Genomic DNA, 19886 nt, shown 5'->3' on the forward strand with positions numbered 1-19886 from the left:
CCCACAGCCAGTAATGGCAGTCATTATGACAACGTGCATTAATATCAAAGGATCCGTGATTATCTTTACATTTGTTCCTGGCATCATCAGCGGTTTTCTAAATTGTGGACCAGTCTCAGTGTAATCAGGGGTCCTTGCAGCCTCTATCCTTATGCAAAATCTCCTTGCAAGTTGCTAGAAGTTGCAAAAGACAAGCCTTATAGGATGTTTCTGAGCTATCATTTTGTTTCAGACTGAACCTCGAATCGTAATCAAGGTGACTTCACTGTCCTTCAGCGGTATTTGGCCCAAATCGAGTCAATCACGTGCTTCAGAATTATCATGGGAATGAACATACTGAAGACATAAATCTTCCCTCTTCTGTATATTGGTTGGGATGGTTCAAGGTGGGCCACCAAAACTCGGGAAAGGAGAGAAATTGACATGTATAAGAAAATTCAAGGGAGGAAAAATGACTTTGCCAAAATTGTGTTTATTACTGAAGAAAGTCCTAATCTCTCTTTCTCTTATAGATGGGCAATGTGACAAGCTCTGGCCTATGAAACAGAAGTGGGAGTTGATGGTTGTTTCTGGGCCTAGTTAGAGGACAGTGTATGACACCCATACCCTTTTTCCTCCTGTTCTACAACGTTCTTGTAAAAGTTCAGCAAGCTGTACATTTCAATGTGCTTTTCTGTTCATGCATTATGTGTCTATTAAAAAGCCATAAAAATGGGACACAGTCGTTAAGCATCTGCCTTTAACTTGGGTCATGATCCCAGGGTCCTGGGATTGAGCCCAGCACCGGGCTCCCTGCTCAGCAGGAAGTCTTCTTCTCCCTCTCCTGCTCTCCTTGCTTGAGTTCCCTCTCTCACTGTGTCTCTCTCTGTCAAATAAATAAAATCTTAAAAAAAAAACACATAAAAATAAGAGGTGGTCCTGAGTAAATTTTGCCCCCCGTGGTACCCTTCACTTCTAAAACTTCTGCCTTCTGGTGACTCCATTCACCAACATTCTTACTTTTGTTCAAGCATAATGAATAGAACGCCTTATCCCCAGGTCCTAGGACCAAAGGAGGGAGAAGATCAGAGTCTCATCAGAGTTTCAGGTATTAGGGATTTATTGAGCAAGTGGCTTACAGGACAAACTGATGAGGGAAAGAGGGAGTGAAGCATCTTGGAGAGGAAAGGAAAGAGCTGAGCAAAGCTGTTAGCTCAGGAAAGTCCAGCCTTCGCCTGATCTGTGGTAGGGGGTGAAGGGAGTTCCAGAGCCTCAACACAACTGCAGATCTACTGCTCCCACATGATGTAAAAGATTTTGCCTTTCATACCCCCTTTGCAGTCAACCATTGCCCGGGAGGCCCCCGCATCCTGGAAGTCAATGCAAATTTTCCTGGTATGACATTCCCATCAGCGGAGTGAAATGTTTTAGAGTGGGGGACTACAGATACCTATGGACCATGGACACACAGAGCAAGGGAGCGTTCCGGCCCAAACATGGGAACACAGCATCTACTACAGTCCACCCCTTTCACCATCCACTTCCGCTTGTTCTCACAGCCAGTGGGTGTCCTCGTGACCTTGGGTGTCATGTGTGATGGGGCCCATCCATCCAGGCCTGGCTTCTTCTGGATTCTGTGTCACAATTCCTGAAGAAACTTATAAGAGGATTGTTGTGGGATGAGTTACAGTCCCCATGACTGCCTCTGGTCCTGGGGCTACATACTTCATCATCATTATTGCCCTGCTCTACCAACTAGTGGTTCATTCCCCTCACCCTTGGGTAGCACTTCTGTGGTCCTGGGTGATTTTCATGAAGCATCTAAGTTCTTCAGACCATGCCCTAATCAGGCCATGTTTGCTCTACTTGCCCATCTGCAATTTAGAGTGAGCACTGAGAGTAACCACAGGAGGATTATCGGAATGCCAAACATATGACTCCCAGTTCTCTGCATGTACCAGCAGTTTCTCATGATGGTCACAATCAATCACTTCTGCTTATAATAGATTTTCCCTTGTCCAGTTGTCAGTTGGCATGAGGAGACCATATTACCAGAGGGCCAGCTATAGCTTCACATTTGCCAGAATCATCACCGTGCTTCTTGGTGGTAGCAGCAACTTTAAAAACCAGGATATCTAACATTGTACAGATAGAAAACACAAACTTCTCAAGTCAGACATGATGACGGCAGTGCTGATGATCAAAGTCATGGCTATTTCCTGGAGCCATAATTTTTTTACCTCTTATGGATACAGCTTGTATAATAGCATTAGTCTGCAAAGTATCCTGCATCTTGAAATAGTGCCTTACTCACACAGGGTGTCACACTCAAGCCAGTGATTCAGCTGCTTGGTTGAAAGCCTTTTCCACTATTCTATCAGGTTGGCAACTTCTGAATGGTATGGTATGGGGTCAAATCAGTAATCCCATGGTCATATGCCCACTGCCTCACCTCCTTTGCCATCAAATGAGTCTTGAGTCTAAGGAGATGCTGGGTGCAATCCCACATCAGTGAATTAGACACTGCCAGAGCCCTTGGATAGTGCATAGGCCAAAGTCTCATGGGCAGAAAAGACAAATCCGTATCCAGATTACTTGTCAATCTCTGTGAGCATGAATCACCACCTTATCAAGGATGAGAAAGGACTTATATACTAGACTTTCCACAATGCCTTTCTGATCTGCTCAAGGAACTCATATTTGATTTTCAGTAGCAGTAGTAGCTAAATCAGCTTTGGTGAGAGGAAATCCATGCTGTTGGGCCTCTGTTTCTGCCTTCATAATTGTTCCATTCATGAGCTCATTGCAAGGGTAGAGGCTGACGTCAACTGGCCAAGTCATCCTATTTGCCTGATTGTTCAGCATTTCCACTGTAGTGGTTCTTCATGTGCAGTCATATGCAATACAAGGATCTTCACACTTTATGACCTCTCCCATAGGTCCATCTACATATCTCATCCCCAGAGTTTCTTGTCCCCTCTCCTTCTGTGCGCCTTCAAACCAGCCAAATCATCAGACACTTTGCCAGAGCAAAGAATATATAATTCTTACTTTAAGCCTCTTTTCTTGCTCTATGAAGTCAATGACCAGATGCCATGCTAGTGCAGAACTCTGCCTATTGATGGTCTCACATCTGTTAGGGCCACAAGGGAAGCTGTCACCAAACAATGGTCCATTTTTAGCTTATGTCAGTATATCTTAGCTGATCCATCTGTGAGTTAAACTCGGGTTTTCCCCTATCAGCTGGTTATAAGAAACCCCTTTTATGGCAATAGATATGAGGGAGGGAAAGACATTAATGCAAAGTTGTATGTGACATGAAGATTTGGGCCACCAACTTATTTGTGTCCTGTGGACCTGCTCAAGCCCAGTCTAAGATGTACCACTTACAATCTATACTGGATTGTTCCTAAGCTTGTTTGACCTTGTCTCTTGGTGGGGCTGATAGAACACAGGTCATGATAGGTAGTTTGCTATGTGCTCAATTGATACTTAGTCCATATTTAGGTGGTCTGTCTCTACCCAATAGAGACAGTGCCTAATAACAAGTCAAGAGATACTTTTCAAGTGGCATAGGATACTCTGTTGCAGGCAATAGGCCTTGCTCCAGAACTTTAGAAGTCTGTGCTGGAATTCCCCTTTGGGGGCTTAGAAGAACGTCTAGTCAATATCCCTTTCTACACAGACACCTGAAGGACCATGAAGTGTGTTGGCTCATAGAATCCAAATAACAAATGCTTTTTTTTTTTTTTTTTTTTTTCAAATAACAAATGCTTTTGCTGCAAGGACTTTTCTTGCTTTGAGTCCAATGCAAAACTAGCAAGCTTCCATGTCACTTAATAAGTTAGAGAAATATTCTCAAGTGTATAATATACTGCCTTCAAAACCCAAAAGATCTGACAATTATGCTGCTTCTTTCTTAGTAGTGGTGGGTTCAAGGCACCAACTGGTTCCTTACTTTGTCCTTATTAAGAAGACGGTATTGTTTGTTCTTTTGGAGGACCTCTCCTGGCATACCCTAGACCATCGGACAGTTACAATCTTCACTGATGTCATAGGTCCCTGAAACTTTGGAGTGTTTATCTCCTACTCTCTGGAGCATTTATTTTACTAAGGCATCCAAAGCACTTGAGTGGATCAAAATTCTTCAGAAGGTCCAGCCAGTCCAGATCCTTCCAGACTGTATTATGACAGAGTGTAAGAGAATCAATATATCCTTCAAACTCGAACATGACCATATACTGTTTTCCCTCCCATAAGGAATACTGACTGCTATTTTGTCTTTCCTTATGGAAAAGAATTCACTGATCACATCAATAGTTGCATCCCTCATACTGAGGCTGTGAGGATCTATGCTAATTAAGCACATCTGACAAAGCCAGTGTAACTGAAGCTACTTTCTGGTTATGTCTGCAGTTGTCCTTTGTCGTATGCCATGATCCACCTGGTTTTGCAAAGACCAGCCTGGCATGGTAGTTATGATGAAAGCCACTACCTTTGTATCACTTAAGTCATTTAGTGTCACACTTGTGTCTGTCATTCTTTCCAAGAGAGAATTCTGCTTTTGATTTACTACTCTGGTGTGGGAATGGGCTTCCACTCGACTTGTTCTACTACAACAGCCCAAGAAACCAAAAGGAGTATTCTGTTAGGCTAAGTATGTTTTTACCAACTGTATACTCAGGAATTTGGAGAATGACCACCTTCGGTCTATGGACCCATTAGACCCACTGTGAGATGGACCTGAGCCAAGACTCCCATAAAGCCGAGAATCAACATTAACTCAGACCTATAACCACAGGCCTTTGATCAGGCCAGGTATAACATATTCCTGAGTGAATGGATACCCAAGTAAATAGCTTTAGATTCCTTAAAGGAAGTACTGAAGAATCACTACTCTATCCACTTGCCTCTACATTGCAGAAGCATCTTTAAAGGGCCTGATCTTCAAACGGGTGTCTGAGAACTGGCTCTAGTTTGGAACTTGGGCCACTGATCATGAGTTTAAACTGGGATCTAAGTTTTCTATTCTCTTCTTCATCCTTGTTCTCTTATTATGCCATATTTACCAACTACTGAATGCCCTGTGATGGATGCTGGATGTTGGAGATGCAGGGGGAAAAAGATAGAACCTTCCCCCTTCTCTTGATCATCTTCTCCTAACTACACAGGCTGAAAGAACCAAATATGAAGATAGAGAATGTTGTGGATTCTTAATAGCTAATATATTTAAAAGTAAAAATGACAAGAATGGTCAATATTGAGGAATTATTAAATACTTTAATATAGTACTATAGTATTATAGTATTGTATAGTATCATAGTACTATATTATCTAATGTAATCTTCACAGTCCTGTGGAGGAGTTTTCCTTATTTGGTGGGTGGGAAACTCATACTTACAGAGGTGGTCAAGGCTCAAACTATCTCCCAAAAGTTGTTTATGACCAAATGAACATGAGAGAGATGCTAACTGCTGTTCTTCAAAAAAAAAAAAAAAGAGATCCCAGCTAGTTGTAATTTTTACTGGAGGAAGCCTAATTCCCCAGAACTCAAAATGGTTACCTTTGTAAACAACTTTCTTCTCTTCTGATTCAAGCCAACCCGGGAATGACAGGGAGTTCAAATGATAGGAGAATGTCACCTAATTCAATAATTTTCCATTAGAAACACATACCATGTCCTGAGCCTTGTGGAACAGTGAAAACCCCACTATACTTTCCTGAAGGAGTTCAAAGCCTGTTGAGATGAACTTGTACACACTGAAAAAGTAAGGAACCACTGAGGTTCAATGGCCTGGTTATACATGGACTTAACCCTTTCGTGAATCATGACAACACTTTAGTAGGTTTCCACTAATATTTAAAAATTTAAATAGAACCTAACCAAAGAGGGGCGCCTGGGTGGCTCAGTGGGTTAAAGCCTCTGCTTTTGGCTCAGGTCATGATCCCAAGGTCCTAGGATTGAGCCCCGCATCGGGCTCTCTGCTTGGCAGGGAGCCTGCTTCCTCCTCTCAATCTCTGCCTGCCTCTCTGCCTACATGTGATCTCTCTCTGTCAAATAAATAAATAAAATCTAAAAAAAAAAAAAAAGAAAGAAAAAAAGAACATAGTCTTTGGACTCATTAAAAAAAAAAGAACCTAACCAAAGAGAATATTATCAAGTAGAAAATACTAGGTTGCCTCTCTTATAGGAAGAATACATACTGGTTTTGTGAAGTTTTGTTACTTTGGATGAAGTAAAACATATTCCTTGCTGTGGGTTGTGGTCAAAACTTTTGAAAAAGACTACCATAGAACATATATTAAAAAATACTTTAACAAACAGACACAACAAGCCAGCCTCAAATCAAGGGGGAAAGGAAACGCTGAGTTGGCATTACATAAAGAGAAAAGTGAATGACTAAAACAGAAGTACCATATTATTTGGATATCTAATGTAATTTGGATATCTAATGTAATGTATCCATATTATTTGGATATCTACTGAACTAATGTAGCTACAAATGTTACACTAGTAACACTAGTAACATTTGTAGGGCCATCTCAATAAAAAATAACATCTGTAACAGCATTAACAACAAAAGACCTTAATGCTTCTAGACGTTGGCTGATGGTGACCCTCTCTCAGAGTCATCTAGGACAGAGAAGTGATTGTGTCTAGTCACTTCACTTCATCAAAGAACCTCCTTCTACCACCATTCACACATGCTAAACACTCACTTCTCCATAAAGTGAGTCTGAGAGAAATTACTTTGGTACACAGGCTTCAGCAGGAGAGTCACACATTAACAAAAAGGGCATGGGAGGCTGACATGGGCTTGAAATACTTGCCAATGCTGCTTAAAGGAAGCAACTGTCATTTTTTATTCCTGCTTGCCACATTCTGGTTGACTGCATAAAAAGCCAGAATTTCTTCCTTAGCAATCCACTTGGCAGCATAAAGTCTCCTGGCTTGAGAATTATTCCACTATGAGTCCAGGAAGTATAAAATGAAAAGGAGGTAATGTATAGGTTTTCAAAGCACTTCTTACTCCGAAAGGGATCTATATGAGTCACACTTCATATCGAGACAGCATTTCTCTTCCCAAAAGGTTTCAAGAGCCTTATCTTACTTATCACTGCCTCTTATTGGGATCTAGCAAAGATCCTTGTTATGGATTCCCCAAAACCCCAAGTCCTAAAATGAGGCTGGGTTAAGTACAGCCTGGAGAAGAAGGATATCCATGCTTCTAGCCACCTTTGGTCACTCTGGGACTGAAGTCACACAGTATGTCAATAGTCAGTAGTTTTATGCCTGATTCATAAATTAAAACTCTGAGCTGCTCGAATGTTAGCAACTCAAGTCACACTGAGGACCAGAAACAGGGTCAGAACTGATTTGCAAAGGGGGCGTTGGAAAAACAGTTCTGGAGTTTTGCCCACAACTTGTTTCTGCTGTGCCCTCACCCAGAAGTTTCTTCCCTCCTGCTCTGCACCAACCTGACTTCTTCTGATTCTCAGGCCTCAGCGAAATGTCGCCTTGTCAAAGAGACCCTCCCTGACCACCCCGCCTGAGTCAGGTCACCCAATCAATGCTTTCTCGATGGATCCTGCCCTTTCCCTTTACAGCACGGATCACGATGAATAACTATATGCTGATTTGTACGTGCAGTTGTTTAAAATCTCCCTCCCCAGGTGACTAGAAACTCTGTGACAGCCTGTGGGTTCACCCTGGACCCCTTAGCACACTGCCCCAGCACCCGGCCCTCAGAAGATAGTGAATGTGTATTGAAGGAGTAAATGAGTTCTGTTTATGCAACTGAAATGTCTTTACCTACTGCTTCCCATTGAGCAGTGGATTTGCTTTTGAAGAGTGTGTTGTGTACCCCTATTTATAGCAGCATTCCTCACAACAGCCAAAAGGCAGAAGTGACCCATGTCCATTGACAGATGAACGGATAAAATTGTGGTTATACATACAATGGAATATTATTCAGCCTTAAAAGGGAAGGACATTCTGATATGTCCTTGGGTAACCTTGAGCACATTCTATTAAAAGAAATAGGCCAGTCACAAAAGGACAAATACTGCCTTATTTTGCTTTATATGAGGCACCTCAAGCAGCCAAGTTTATAAAGCCATAAGGTAAAATGGTAGTTACTGGGGGGCTAGAGGGAGGGAGGAATAGGGATGTGGTGTTGAATAGGTACACAGTTTCAGTTTGGGAAGATGAAAACGTTCTAGAGATGGGTGCTGGTGACTGTTGCACAGGAACGTGAACTTCACACTGAACGTCACACTGAAAAATGGTTTAGATGGTAAATTCTGTGTTATGTATATTTTGCCATAATTTTTAAAAATAAAATTTAAAAATTCACTTGGAAGTATTGTTTCTTTCCACGCACATGCTTTTGGTATTCCGGCAAAAGAAAGCACATTTTGTATAAACGTTAATGTGTAAATACTGAAAATATTGGTCACATACTGAATCAAAGTTTTGCATTCCAGCTGATTTGGGTGGTTTCTTCCCTCCCTCTGTCTAACTGGAGAGGCCTTTGGTATAGCCTGTGTCTGACACATGGCAGGAATTTAGAAATACACACTGAACGGATGGCTGGAGGGCTGACAGGATGCATGGGTGTACAGACAGGTGGGTAGATAAACAGAAGGATGTTCATGATAAAAGAAGGTGTTTAGGGCGCCTGGGTGGCTCAGTGGGTTAAAGCCCCTGCCTTTGGCTCAGGTCATGATCTCAGGGTCCTGGGATGGAGGTACGCATCGCATCGGGCTCTCTGCTCAGCGGGGAGCTTGCTTCCCCTTCTCTCTCTGCCTGGCTCTCTACCTACTTGTGATCATTCTCTGTCAAATAAATAAATAAAATCTTTTTTAAAAAATTTTAAAACTTAAAAAAAAAAAAGATGTTTAAAAGTGTGTTAAGGAAGCTAAAATTCATAGCCTAGATTTTGGTAGTTAGGACACCTTATTTTCTTTCTTTCCTTTTTTTTTTTTTTTTCTTTAAGGTTCTATTTATTTATTAGAGAGAGAGAGAGTGCACACAAGTGGAGGGAGAGGCAGAGGAGGAGAGAGAGGGACAAGGAGACTCCACACTGAACTTGAGATTGTGACCTGAGCTGAAACCAGGAGTCCAACACTTAACCGACTGAGCCATCCAGGCACCCCCTAGACACCCTCATTCCTCATCACTTCATTCCCTTTCCTAATGAAAGGTTTTAATAATGAATATTTTTCAATAATCAAATTTGGTGGAAATCTTAAGAAAGGTAGAATTTTAAATTGTATTATACTATATATTTCTGAAAGAAGTGTTTTATTCACAGAGGCAAAAAATTATAATCATATTTTTAATGGCAAACATTTGTGAGTTGCCATTATTATCATCAGATTTCACAGAAAAAATAATTGGAGCAGAGAGATTATGGTACATCACGTAAGAGCATAGAGCAAGGAAGTGACAGAGTCGGGCACAAGCCAGATCCAGTGTTGTTAACGGGTAAGTTCTATAGCTCTGGGGAAGGGAGAGGTAGGAAAAGGTAGGGAAGACCAGGAAGGGAAGGGAAGGGAAGGGAAGGGAAGGGAAGGGAAGGGAAGGGAAGGACCTTCTAGTTCATCTTCTTAAAATTGAAAAGCCAAGTCATATTCAGCTACTAAGTCTATTTGAATACAAACAACTCAGAATGGGACTTCTGGGTTTTCCTCCAGGCCAAGCCCGAGTCTTGCCAAATGAACTCTGCTCTCGTTTCCCAGGTCATTGCCCCTCTGCAGCTGAGAGCCCAGCCGGCTGTTCCACAACACACTGCCTCACTCACTCTTCCTGTAACAAGGAATAACTTCCGTTGACACTCCACAGTTTCCAGAAGGCTGCATTGTTCTTGAGTCCCATGTTGGAGTTCCCAAAGACCTCATTTCCTCTGGTTATTCTTCGGCCTTCCCTGGTAAGTGGGAACAAAACCAACTCTTCCATTTTCCTTTGCTTTTGTTTGCCATCTCCTAGGGATCCTGAGAAAATGTACTTCGGGTGCTAAGACACTGATATTCTCAATAAGCTTCAACACCACAGGAACAGAAGCTAGGTGCGGTGTGCCCTGCTGGGGTTGGGGTGTAGGGTGGGGCGGCAGCGGCAGAGGAGGGAATGAGGAAGTCACAGAGAGAGGAATGATACAAAAGCCCTTGGTGATCGTGTCTAGACAAGACCAATCTCCCCGTAAAAAAATTCAATAAGTACACCAGAAAGTGCCATTGAACTGGAATTTATTGTAATAGATAAGTTTTATTATTGCTATCAAGTTCACCCTTGATCCATAAGGGCACTATTTAAAAAGAGCAATTTTTTTTTTAAAGATTTTATTTATTTATTTGACAGAGAGAGATCACAAGTAGTCAGAGAGACAGGCAGAGAGAGAGAGAGGAGGAAGCAGGCTCCCTGCTGAGCAGAGAGCCCGATGCGGGACTCGATCCCAGGATCCTGAAATCATGACCTGAGCCGAAGGCAGCGGCTTAACCCACTGAGCCACCCAGGCGCCCCTTAAAAAGAGCAATTTTAAAAGTAGGGGTTCCTGGGTGGCTCAGTCAGTTAAGCCTCTGTGTTCAGCTTAGGTTATGATCCCAGGGCCCAGGGATCAAGTCCCGCATCGGGCTCCCCGCTCTGTGGGGGGTCTGCTTCTCTCTCTGTACCTCCCCCTCCTCCTGCATGCATGTGCTCGCTCTCTCTTTCTCTCTCCAACAAATAATTTTTTTTTACTTTTTTTTAAAAGATTTTGTTTATTTATTTGACAGAGATCACAAGTAGGCAGAGAGGTAGACAGAGAGAGAGAAGGGGAAGCAGGTTCCCCGCTGAGCAGAGAGCCCGATGCGGGGCTCAATCCCAGGACCCTGGGATCATGACCTGAGCCGAAGGCAGAGGCTTAACCCCCTGAGCCACCCAGGTGCCCCTAAATATTAAAAAAAAAAAAAAAGAAAGAAAGAAAGAAAGAAAAAGAAAAGAAAGCAATTTGAGGAAAGTGGTATGTTTACTAGCACTTTATATCTTTACTCTCTTTGAGATATAATCTATCATCATCGCTGGGATGTCTGCCTGGTCTTTATGCTTTAAACAAGTCTAAGGAAGGCTTCTGTGCTGAAAAGAAATGGTATTTGTGCAAACTCCGGGCAGCTACCTGCTGCTCTGGGCTCATATGCAGATTACACAAAACAGACCTTCTTCTTTCCCCTCTGAATTCTGGCTATCTCCTGGCAATACAGACCAGCTCTTGCTGACGGTGAGACAGGTCAGACACCCAAGTGCCTGGCCACAAGGAAGCCGGTACCACTGCACACTCATCCTTCAGGATCAGATTCAAAGTGTTGTCAGTTTCTCCGTGAAGCTGAGAAATCTTAAAATTACTCTTACAACTTTAATAAATAATTAAACACACACACACATACACACCCTAGAACTTCAGACTGGAAAATGCAAACAATAGAAGGAAATGATGAAGGCACCATGACTTTTAAGCTCGAGCGAGCAACGCAGCTCCAGGGACACAGGAATTGCAGACTCTCCCTCTGCTGCACCCCACAACCCTATTGAGGTCAGGGAAGAAAACTGAAAGCTGCAGTTCTCCTCAAAAGAAAACACTGAAGACCAAGCAGCTCAGGGTTTTAGGTCCACTTGATGCAATTTTCATCTCTACTTTCAGCCTTTAAAATAAATGAACACTGGGGCACCTGGGTGGCTCAGTGGGTGGGTTAAGCCTCTGCCTTCGGCTCAGGTCATGATCTCAGGGTCCTGGGATCAAATCCCGCATCGGGCTCTTTGCTCAGCAGGGAGCCTCCTTCTCCCTCTCTCTCTGCCTACTTGTGATCTCTGTCAAATAAATGAATAAAATCTTTAAAAAATATATATACGAACAGATTTCCAGGTATTTGACATAACAATAAACCAACTTGAACTACATACATTTTCAAGTAATATGTTCACTACTCTCCAACTTCTAGACTTCTTTTCAAATGCAGTATCTCTACATTTAAAGCAGTAGGTCCAATTATTTGTCTGCAAAAGGGGAACAGATTGACGAAACATCTGGAAATTCAGGGAAAGTTGGGTGTTTATTATGTCTTTATCCAGTGTACCTTGAGTTTGGGGACCTCCCGTATTTATCTCTTTTTTTGTCAAGTCCTTTGTTTCTTTTTTCTAACCACCAGATGGGTTTTCCCTCAGAAACTCCTGAATATAACATGCACAAACACAACTGCGAGGAAAATAAAGTCACACTCAAAAGTTAGACCTAACTTTGGCAAATAAGACCTAGTGATTGTTAGTGAATGGATGAAACTGCTTAATCAATGATTCTTGGGTGCTCCAAGTGCTGAAAGGTCATTCCTGGTTTCTTGGGCTCCGAGTAAGGGATTGCTGGTTTCTGAGAGCTGGAGCTATGATCCCTGGCTCTAAACCTCTAAACTTTCCCCTTGAACTTGGGGATGATGGTGAAGACCTCTCAGAGCTGACCCAGCCCGGAGAGCAGGCTAATGACTGCTTCTCCATCTTACAAACCCAGCCCAAGTTGCTAAGACAGGGGTTATTTGCAGGATGTTATTGTTCACTCCTGAGTTAAACTTTAGGCTGATATGAAGGTCGTTTACTCTACAACTTGGTTCCTCTGTCAAGGTCCGTCCAGCCCTGATGTGTAGCAGAGAATACAGCTCTCTTTGACCAGCCTGAGGGAGCTCCTTGCTGGAGCAGTGAGCAGGATTCAGACTCCCCTGGAGGCAGCAATGACAGGATGGCTGAGTGGTCCTGCCTGAGCTTTTCAGCCAGAATACTCTCAAGCTGTTCCAGATCTTGGCTGGACTGAGGACCGCTCCCCGGAAGTTCCACAAGCCCCTGGAGGCAGGGGAAGTGAGGAAGGGTGGACCCCCACTTGCCCCTGCCAGAAGAAACTCCTCTTAGGTTTCCCTCCTCACCCAGTAAAAAGATCAGTATGACAAGGTCCCCCATTCTGGGAAACCCTGCCTGCTCTTTGTTCTCTCCTGGGCTCCTCCCCAAACCATCCCCCCTGCCCTCCCCTTTCCAAGGAAGCTCTCACTTTGTCATACCCAGGCTTCCATACAAAGGAGAAAGAACAGGCGCTCCCACTGTTGCACACAGACCCATGGAACTTGGCCGTACCCACCCCTGTGGGCAGGGTTAACTCCCCACCTCCACCCTGGGCTCTTGCTCGGGGCAATGAGGGGACGGACAACATGGGGCAAACACAGATTTTGCGACTGGCTGGCTCTCTCACAATTCTGAGAAGGACAAGCCAGGTCCAACCTGTTGTCCCAGGAGAAAGATGAAGGACATCAGGAGCCATTTCCAGCTGGAGCTCAGGCCGTCTGACTTGTAAGAACGATCAGAGGACCAGTGTTTTAAGCTCTCATGTTTGGGGCACTTTGTTAGGTAGCAGTCAGAGACAATTGCTAACTGATACACCCTTTTGGATTTTCCCAACAGGCCCTTCTGTGACGGACTGCACTGCAATTTTACTTAAGACCGGAAGAGGCTTTAGAGCCTGAAGGTACTGGAAGAAGAGAGAAATAGCCTTTTACTTGTTCGCAGTCCTTTGTCCGTGGTCTCAGCCTCCCATGTCTCATGGCAGATGCTTAAATGGTGGAGGTGCTTACACACAAGGTGGAACAACCCTCTGGCTGTCTTCATTCATGTCCTGCTTTTCTTTAGAGGAGGGAGGCTGGTAATATGTCCCTCAGTCCCACAAGACCTAATTGGTGCTTGACATCTCCTGTTGATAGCCATCAGCCCTTTGGCCAGCGCCATTTTGTGGCCAGACCAGATCACATGCATCACCCACACAGGGAGACAGGACGTCACTTCTGAAAAAGATTCTGACACACAGAGGACAAGGTATGGAAGACAAGGTACAGACACCGTAGAGAAGCCACAGCCTGTCACCAAACTGGTTTTACCCCCTCTGGCTTACACTTAGTCTGGGAAAATAGACCCCTAGGTGCTTAATGATGAAGACCACTGGGACAGGAACGGTCTAACACAGACAGCCCCGCCACCTGTTTCACCACTCCAGACGTCCAAAAGGCCTCCAGGGCACAGGCGTTCCTCTCCAATGGAAGAACCACTTACTGATAGCATCACCATTTTATCCTTGATGCCCCACATCCGTCCTAGGCTCGGGCTCTGCTCTCTGGGTCAGCGAGTTCTTGCTGGGTTCACAACCAGTTCCCACATCTCACTCCCTCTCATACGCCATATCTGTTAACCTATGTTAGGATCAGGTATATTTGTCTGCAAGCCAAAACTTGCCACCACTCATTGCCGCCATATTTTCTCTTCTTTGGTTTCCTTGTCCTTCCTTGGCCTCTTCTTCCTAAATCTGGAAGACTCTGGGTCTTCTATCTTCTCTGTCATAAAATCTCGATTCTGCATCTTCCCCCCCATTGTCTACTCTCATTTAGAACATATCGCAGTTGCTTTAACTGCATTTTGCTCCTCCTGAAAGCCTACCTGTTCCACAAAGGATTTCATCAGGAAAAGCCACGAATCACCTTGTCCCCATTCTGTACTGAATTGTCTACGCCACTCATGCTATTGGATTTCAAGTTCCTCAACGGCCAGCAACTTTGCAATTGATTCAGCTTGTTTCCTCTGCTGGACATTTCTGTGTCCATACTGTCCGTACTGTCCATTTCTGTGTACTACTCCAAACAGAAAATAATGAGAGAGTAAAACCTCAAGGTATAAAATAGTCATTTCCTTAAAAGGTACTGAGAAAAATTGGGACATAGTATTGTGTCTGGTGTTTCTCAAAAGTGCCACAGAAGTTGCTTTGGACAGTCCTAGTGTGCAGATGGATGGAGCTGGAGGCGGGCATGGGGACTACAGAAGGAAGGTGGCCTCTGAGCAGGGAAGGGTCCATCCCTGGCAAGATGGCCCCAGAAGTCCATGCTAAGGGCCCAGCAAAGGATTCATGCTACGGGCTCCCTCCCAAGTCAAGGGAGGCAAGGCCAGTGTGCCATCCTGTACCTCTCTTCCTGTGTAACCCTCCTGCCCCCAACCCCACACCTCGCCCACCCACTCCCAGCTCTTTATTTTCATCCTGAGGATTGGCTGCCCAGGCATTCCACCCACTCCTGTTCTCCTCCCAGAATCTTCCCCTCCTTCATCTCACTGAAATCCCTTTCTATCAAACTACAAGAGCTGTAATTCACAGTCACTCAGAACTTCCTAGAGTTGGAGCTCACATATTCCAGAGTTTAAATAAATGATCTCATTTAATCTTTGAGCAACCCTGCCAGGAAATATGGGGGATTATTATCTTGATTTTATGAACTAGGAAATTAAAGCCCTAAGAGTTCCTAATATGCCCAGAGTTACAACCCAGCTGACCTTTGGACCCAGGTAGCCTGACTCCCAAACCCAATCCATGCCTTTCTAGGGCTCTACAAGCCTTCTGGATGGTAACCTCAGCAAAGTATTTAGGAAATATAGCTCAGGAATGTGAGGCATTTGGGGTAGTAGAGGAGCATTCCTTTTAGCAAGGATCTTCTCAACCTCTTGGAAAGCCCAGTGCTTGGCACAGAGTACGTGCTCCAAAGATATCTGTTGGACAAACAAATGAACGCCTTGTCAGCCTCTGCCTCCTCCAACCTGGGCAGAATCCTGTCCCAAAGTTACTTCGTCAAGATATTCTCTTTTATAAGATTTTTTAAAAATTTATTTGAGGAAGAGAGAGCCCCAGTGAGTGGGGGAGGGGCAGAGAGAAAGGGAGAAGCAGGCTCTCCGCTGAGCCAGGAGCCTGATGTGGGGTTCGATCGATCCCGGGACCCTGGGATCATGACCTGAGCTGGAGGCAGACACTTAACAGACCTGAGCCACGCAGGCGCCCCTACTTTGTCAAGATATTCTAAAAGCCCCAGGGGGAGAGCACGACTTTACCCAGCACTAATTAGCCCCTACCTTCGTAGAAGGGTAAATGTAAAGTGTGCAAAGTACACCCATGTGTGCAAAGACATAGTCACATTTACTGTTCCATAATCAAACTTGGTTATCTCTGGAGCTCCCCATTTCCACTGATGTTGAAAAATTTAGCCTTGTTCATTTCATGATAACTTCATCAATTTCTAAATTTCTTCTCCACCCCTTTTGGGTACTCAGTCAATGCCGACATCTCTTCCCCATGCCTTCCCATTTCCCACTCCCCCAAGGAGGATCTCAGGTCCATGGAAAAAAACATTTCTTCTCTAAGACTGAAATTATTTTTGAATAAAATGTTTTAAAACCACAGTCCTGGTGGTAGTAAGTGCTCCAGACTGGATAGAGACATATGCGTGAGTCTCCTGGGCTTGGCCCTGGGCTCCCCTGCCAGGCATTCACCGTGGATCCACCCCAGATGGGAGGCCCCAAGCTGGATCCTGAGGCTGGGCTGTGCCTGGCTTCACAGAGGGTTCCAGTGCTTTCTGCGATCCCTGCAAGACCTTCGATGCAAATACGTTTTGACAGAAGGGAGGGGCAGGAAAAGGGCCTTCCCTCCCAAGAACCTGTCACAGAGCCTACTCTGACTTGTAGGAGCTTCACAATCACACTGACAGAACCAACTATCCGCTAAAATCACCCCAACCTTCCTCCTTGTGTTGCACCCCGTATTAGTCAAGGGAACAAATAAACACCAACATTTTTGTGGCCTAACACAATCAAAATGTATGTCTGTCTCACCCAGAGCAATATAAGAGCTCCCTCCTTTCAACTCAGGGTTCTTCATTCTCCTGGCAGATGGGGGGAATCATGGCCAAGGCATTTCTGGTTCTTAACCTCAGCCCAGAAGTGGCGTGTTTCACTTCCACTTGGGTCACCGGGGACGGCTCTCCCTGCCCCACCTCCCTCGGTCCCTCCTTCAGAGTTGACCCAGTTTCCCTGGGTGGCCGCAGGGACATCACGAGAAACCAGACGTTCACGGGGAGTCCACACCCTCCTGGGCACCAGGTGGAACTTTGGGGCTGCTTGAGAGCCTGAGGTTGAGAGTCCAATGTTGGTGACAAATAAGCCCGGGTTAAATATGCTGGACACCCTTGAGGAAGTAACTTGACTTGTGACTCGAGGGGCTGTATCAAGACACGCATGAAGCATATAGCACGATATTGGGCATGTGGTACATGCTGGGTGAACACGAGCTCTTGTGTTCCCTGTAGCTCTAGTCAGACTGCGTGGGCCAGAGCAAGGCCCCCAGGCCCCGTGGCATTTGCTTCTGGCCACTGGAACCATCCTTATGGAACCCATTAGCTGGGGGAGAGGAGTGAGCCCCCTTGCCTCTTTCCCCTCCGCTGAGCCACCATTTCCAAAGGAAGAATTGGGGTAGAAACAGACGCAGGAAAGGAAAGACTGTGGCAGGGGACAGAGGAGGGCGACAAGCAGATGGAGTGGGCACAAGAGGGAGTGGGTGCGGGTTGGCCAGGAGTCTGAGTGAGAAGCAGGATCCACAGAGAAGACACAGAAGCTCTGGGAGGCATGTCCTAGGCTTCTCCCAGTCCAGACCCTGTCTACTTCTCCATGGGTACAGAACGGATACGGGTGCTGGAGATTTTCCTGTCCAAACTGGGTCAGGTAGAGATTCACCAAAGTATTCACCTCAAAAATGCACTCACTTACGTTGAGTGAAATAAGTCAATCAGAGAAAGATAATTATCATATGATCTCCCTGATATGAGGAAGTTGAGAGGCAACGTGTGGGGTTTGGGGGGTAGGAAAGGAATAAATGAAACAAGATGGGATCGGGAGGGAGATAAACCATAAAGGGACTCTTATTCTCACAAAACAAACTGAGGGTTGCGGGGCGGGGGCGGGGGGGGGTGTGGGTAGGGAGAGGGTGGTGGGGTTATGGACATTGGGGAAGGTATGTGCTCTGGTGAGTGCTGTGAAGTGTGTAAACCTGGAGATTCACAGATCTGTACCCCTGGGGCTAATAATACATTATATGTTAATAAAAAATTTTTAAAAATAAGCAAAGGGGAAAAAATGCACTCATGATACTCACCACTTGTGGGAGGTTGAATCATGTTCCACCACCCACATCAGAAAAGATATATGGTCATCCTAACCTCTGGGGCCTATGAATGTGCTCTGATCTAAAAATAGGGTCTTTCCAGATATCAGTTAAGACAATGTCAGCCAGGAGTAGAGGCATAAGCAGAATCTTCTGAGCCCGCAAGAAGGAACCAAACCTACCGACGCCTTGATTTTGGACTTTTAGCCACCAGAGCTGCAGAAGAGTGCATATCTGTTGTTTGAAATCATCCGGCTCGTGGTATTTTGTTACAGCAGTCCTAAGAATCGGACACAACACTCAGGCATTTAACAAATATTGTTACGAATCCTTCAGGTATTACAAACTAAACAGATTCAGTTCTTGCCCTCATGAAGTTTACGGTCTGGTTTACATTAACCAAATAGTTCACTGTGAGAGTCCAAGGTGACTCCTCTCCCTTTGCCCCTGTCGCGAGGGCAGAAATGGGGTCGTAGTCACTTCTTATCCCTAGACCCTAGCATGGTGCTTGATTAAAGTTTAATTAAAAGTAGATCACATGAAGTTCAGTTGTCTCGTGATCAGTCTGTGTGCAGTGTCATGTTCAACGAAACACAGCCTCCAAAAGCCTTGAACAATGAGGTAAGTCTTTAGGCAGGAATCCTGGAGAAGGTGGCAATGATGGGAGGGGGTGCGGGGGGGGGGGCTGGTTACATGGCAAAGCACACAGCAGGAGTTCCTGAAAGTCCTCCTTAGGATTTCCTTATTCAGAGCAGCAGCTCCAAATTCCCTAGCTCTCCACCTGCCTCCCTTTGGAAGCTTGCCCCAAATCTTGGTCTTTTCTCATGCAAAGAAATTTGACTTCTCAGATGGGATGGGAGGGAGATAAAGCAGAAGAAACTCTTACTCTCAGGAAACAAACTGAAGGTTACTGGGAGGTGGGGAGGAAGGGGGGGGGAGGGATGGGGTGGCTGAGTGATGGACATTGGGGAGGGCATGTGCTATGGTGAGTGCTGTGAATTGAGTAAGACTGGTGATTCACAGACCTGTATCCCTGAAACAAATAATACATTACGTGTTAATTTTAAAAAAAGAAAGAAAGAAAGAAAGAAATTTGACTTCTCTTGGCTTCTCAGATAAGATTCTGCTTAGATGCCAAGAGAGAAGCTATTTGATATTTAGACTTCATTTCTTGTTCTTCTCATGGATTTGTGAATTACCATATACATGAGCAAACAGCCAGCTCCGAGGTCTTAGATCTTTGCTTTTCACCAAGTAGGAATGATTTTGAATTACTGAAGCAGACCCAGAATTCCAACGCTATGCAAGAGCCCTTCTCCTAGGACAGGAAATTAACCCATCCGGAAAATATCTCCAACCATTTGCTGGCTCACCATGTGGTAAACACTCTTGCATTTTCCTCCACTCTGCCCCAGCTCACTGCTTGGCCAAGGTGCCCTGTTGGAGGGCCAGCAGGAAAGACGCTGGAGCAGGGATATACAGGTGTGCACACTTGGAGAAGTCCTTCTACTTCTCTCTGTCTCTAGCAAGCTCCAGAACACAGTAAACTTAGACCACAGCTAGGATCCAAAAGACCAACCAAAGAGCAGAACCTCCTTTCGGGAATCCTTGCAAGGTCTTTGTTGACCAGCGTCTAGTGATTTCCTTCAGCTCATCCGTGGTGCTGTGATCACAGTCTGCTCAGGAGGCTCACGGAGCAGCCAGTGTCCATCAAAGGGCAATGACCTGGACACCACTCTCAGCAGCATCCCAGCAGAAGCAAAATGGCCAATGGAAAAATCTCATACCTCTAGAATTGAACTTGTCGTGATTGATACCTCAGCCGGGGCCCTGGGATTTGCCACACTCAGTACCTGAATGCCCCAAATTCTAAAGTTTATTAGT

This window comes from Neovison vison, chromosome 4 (assembly GCF_020171115.1).
Source record: "Neovison vison isolate M4711 chromosome 4, ASM_NN_V1, whole genome shotgun sequence".
NCBI lineage: Eukaryota > Metazoa > Chordata > Mammalia > Carnivora > Mustelidae > Neogale > Neogale vison.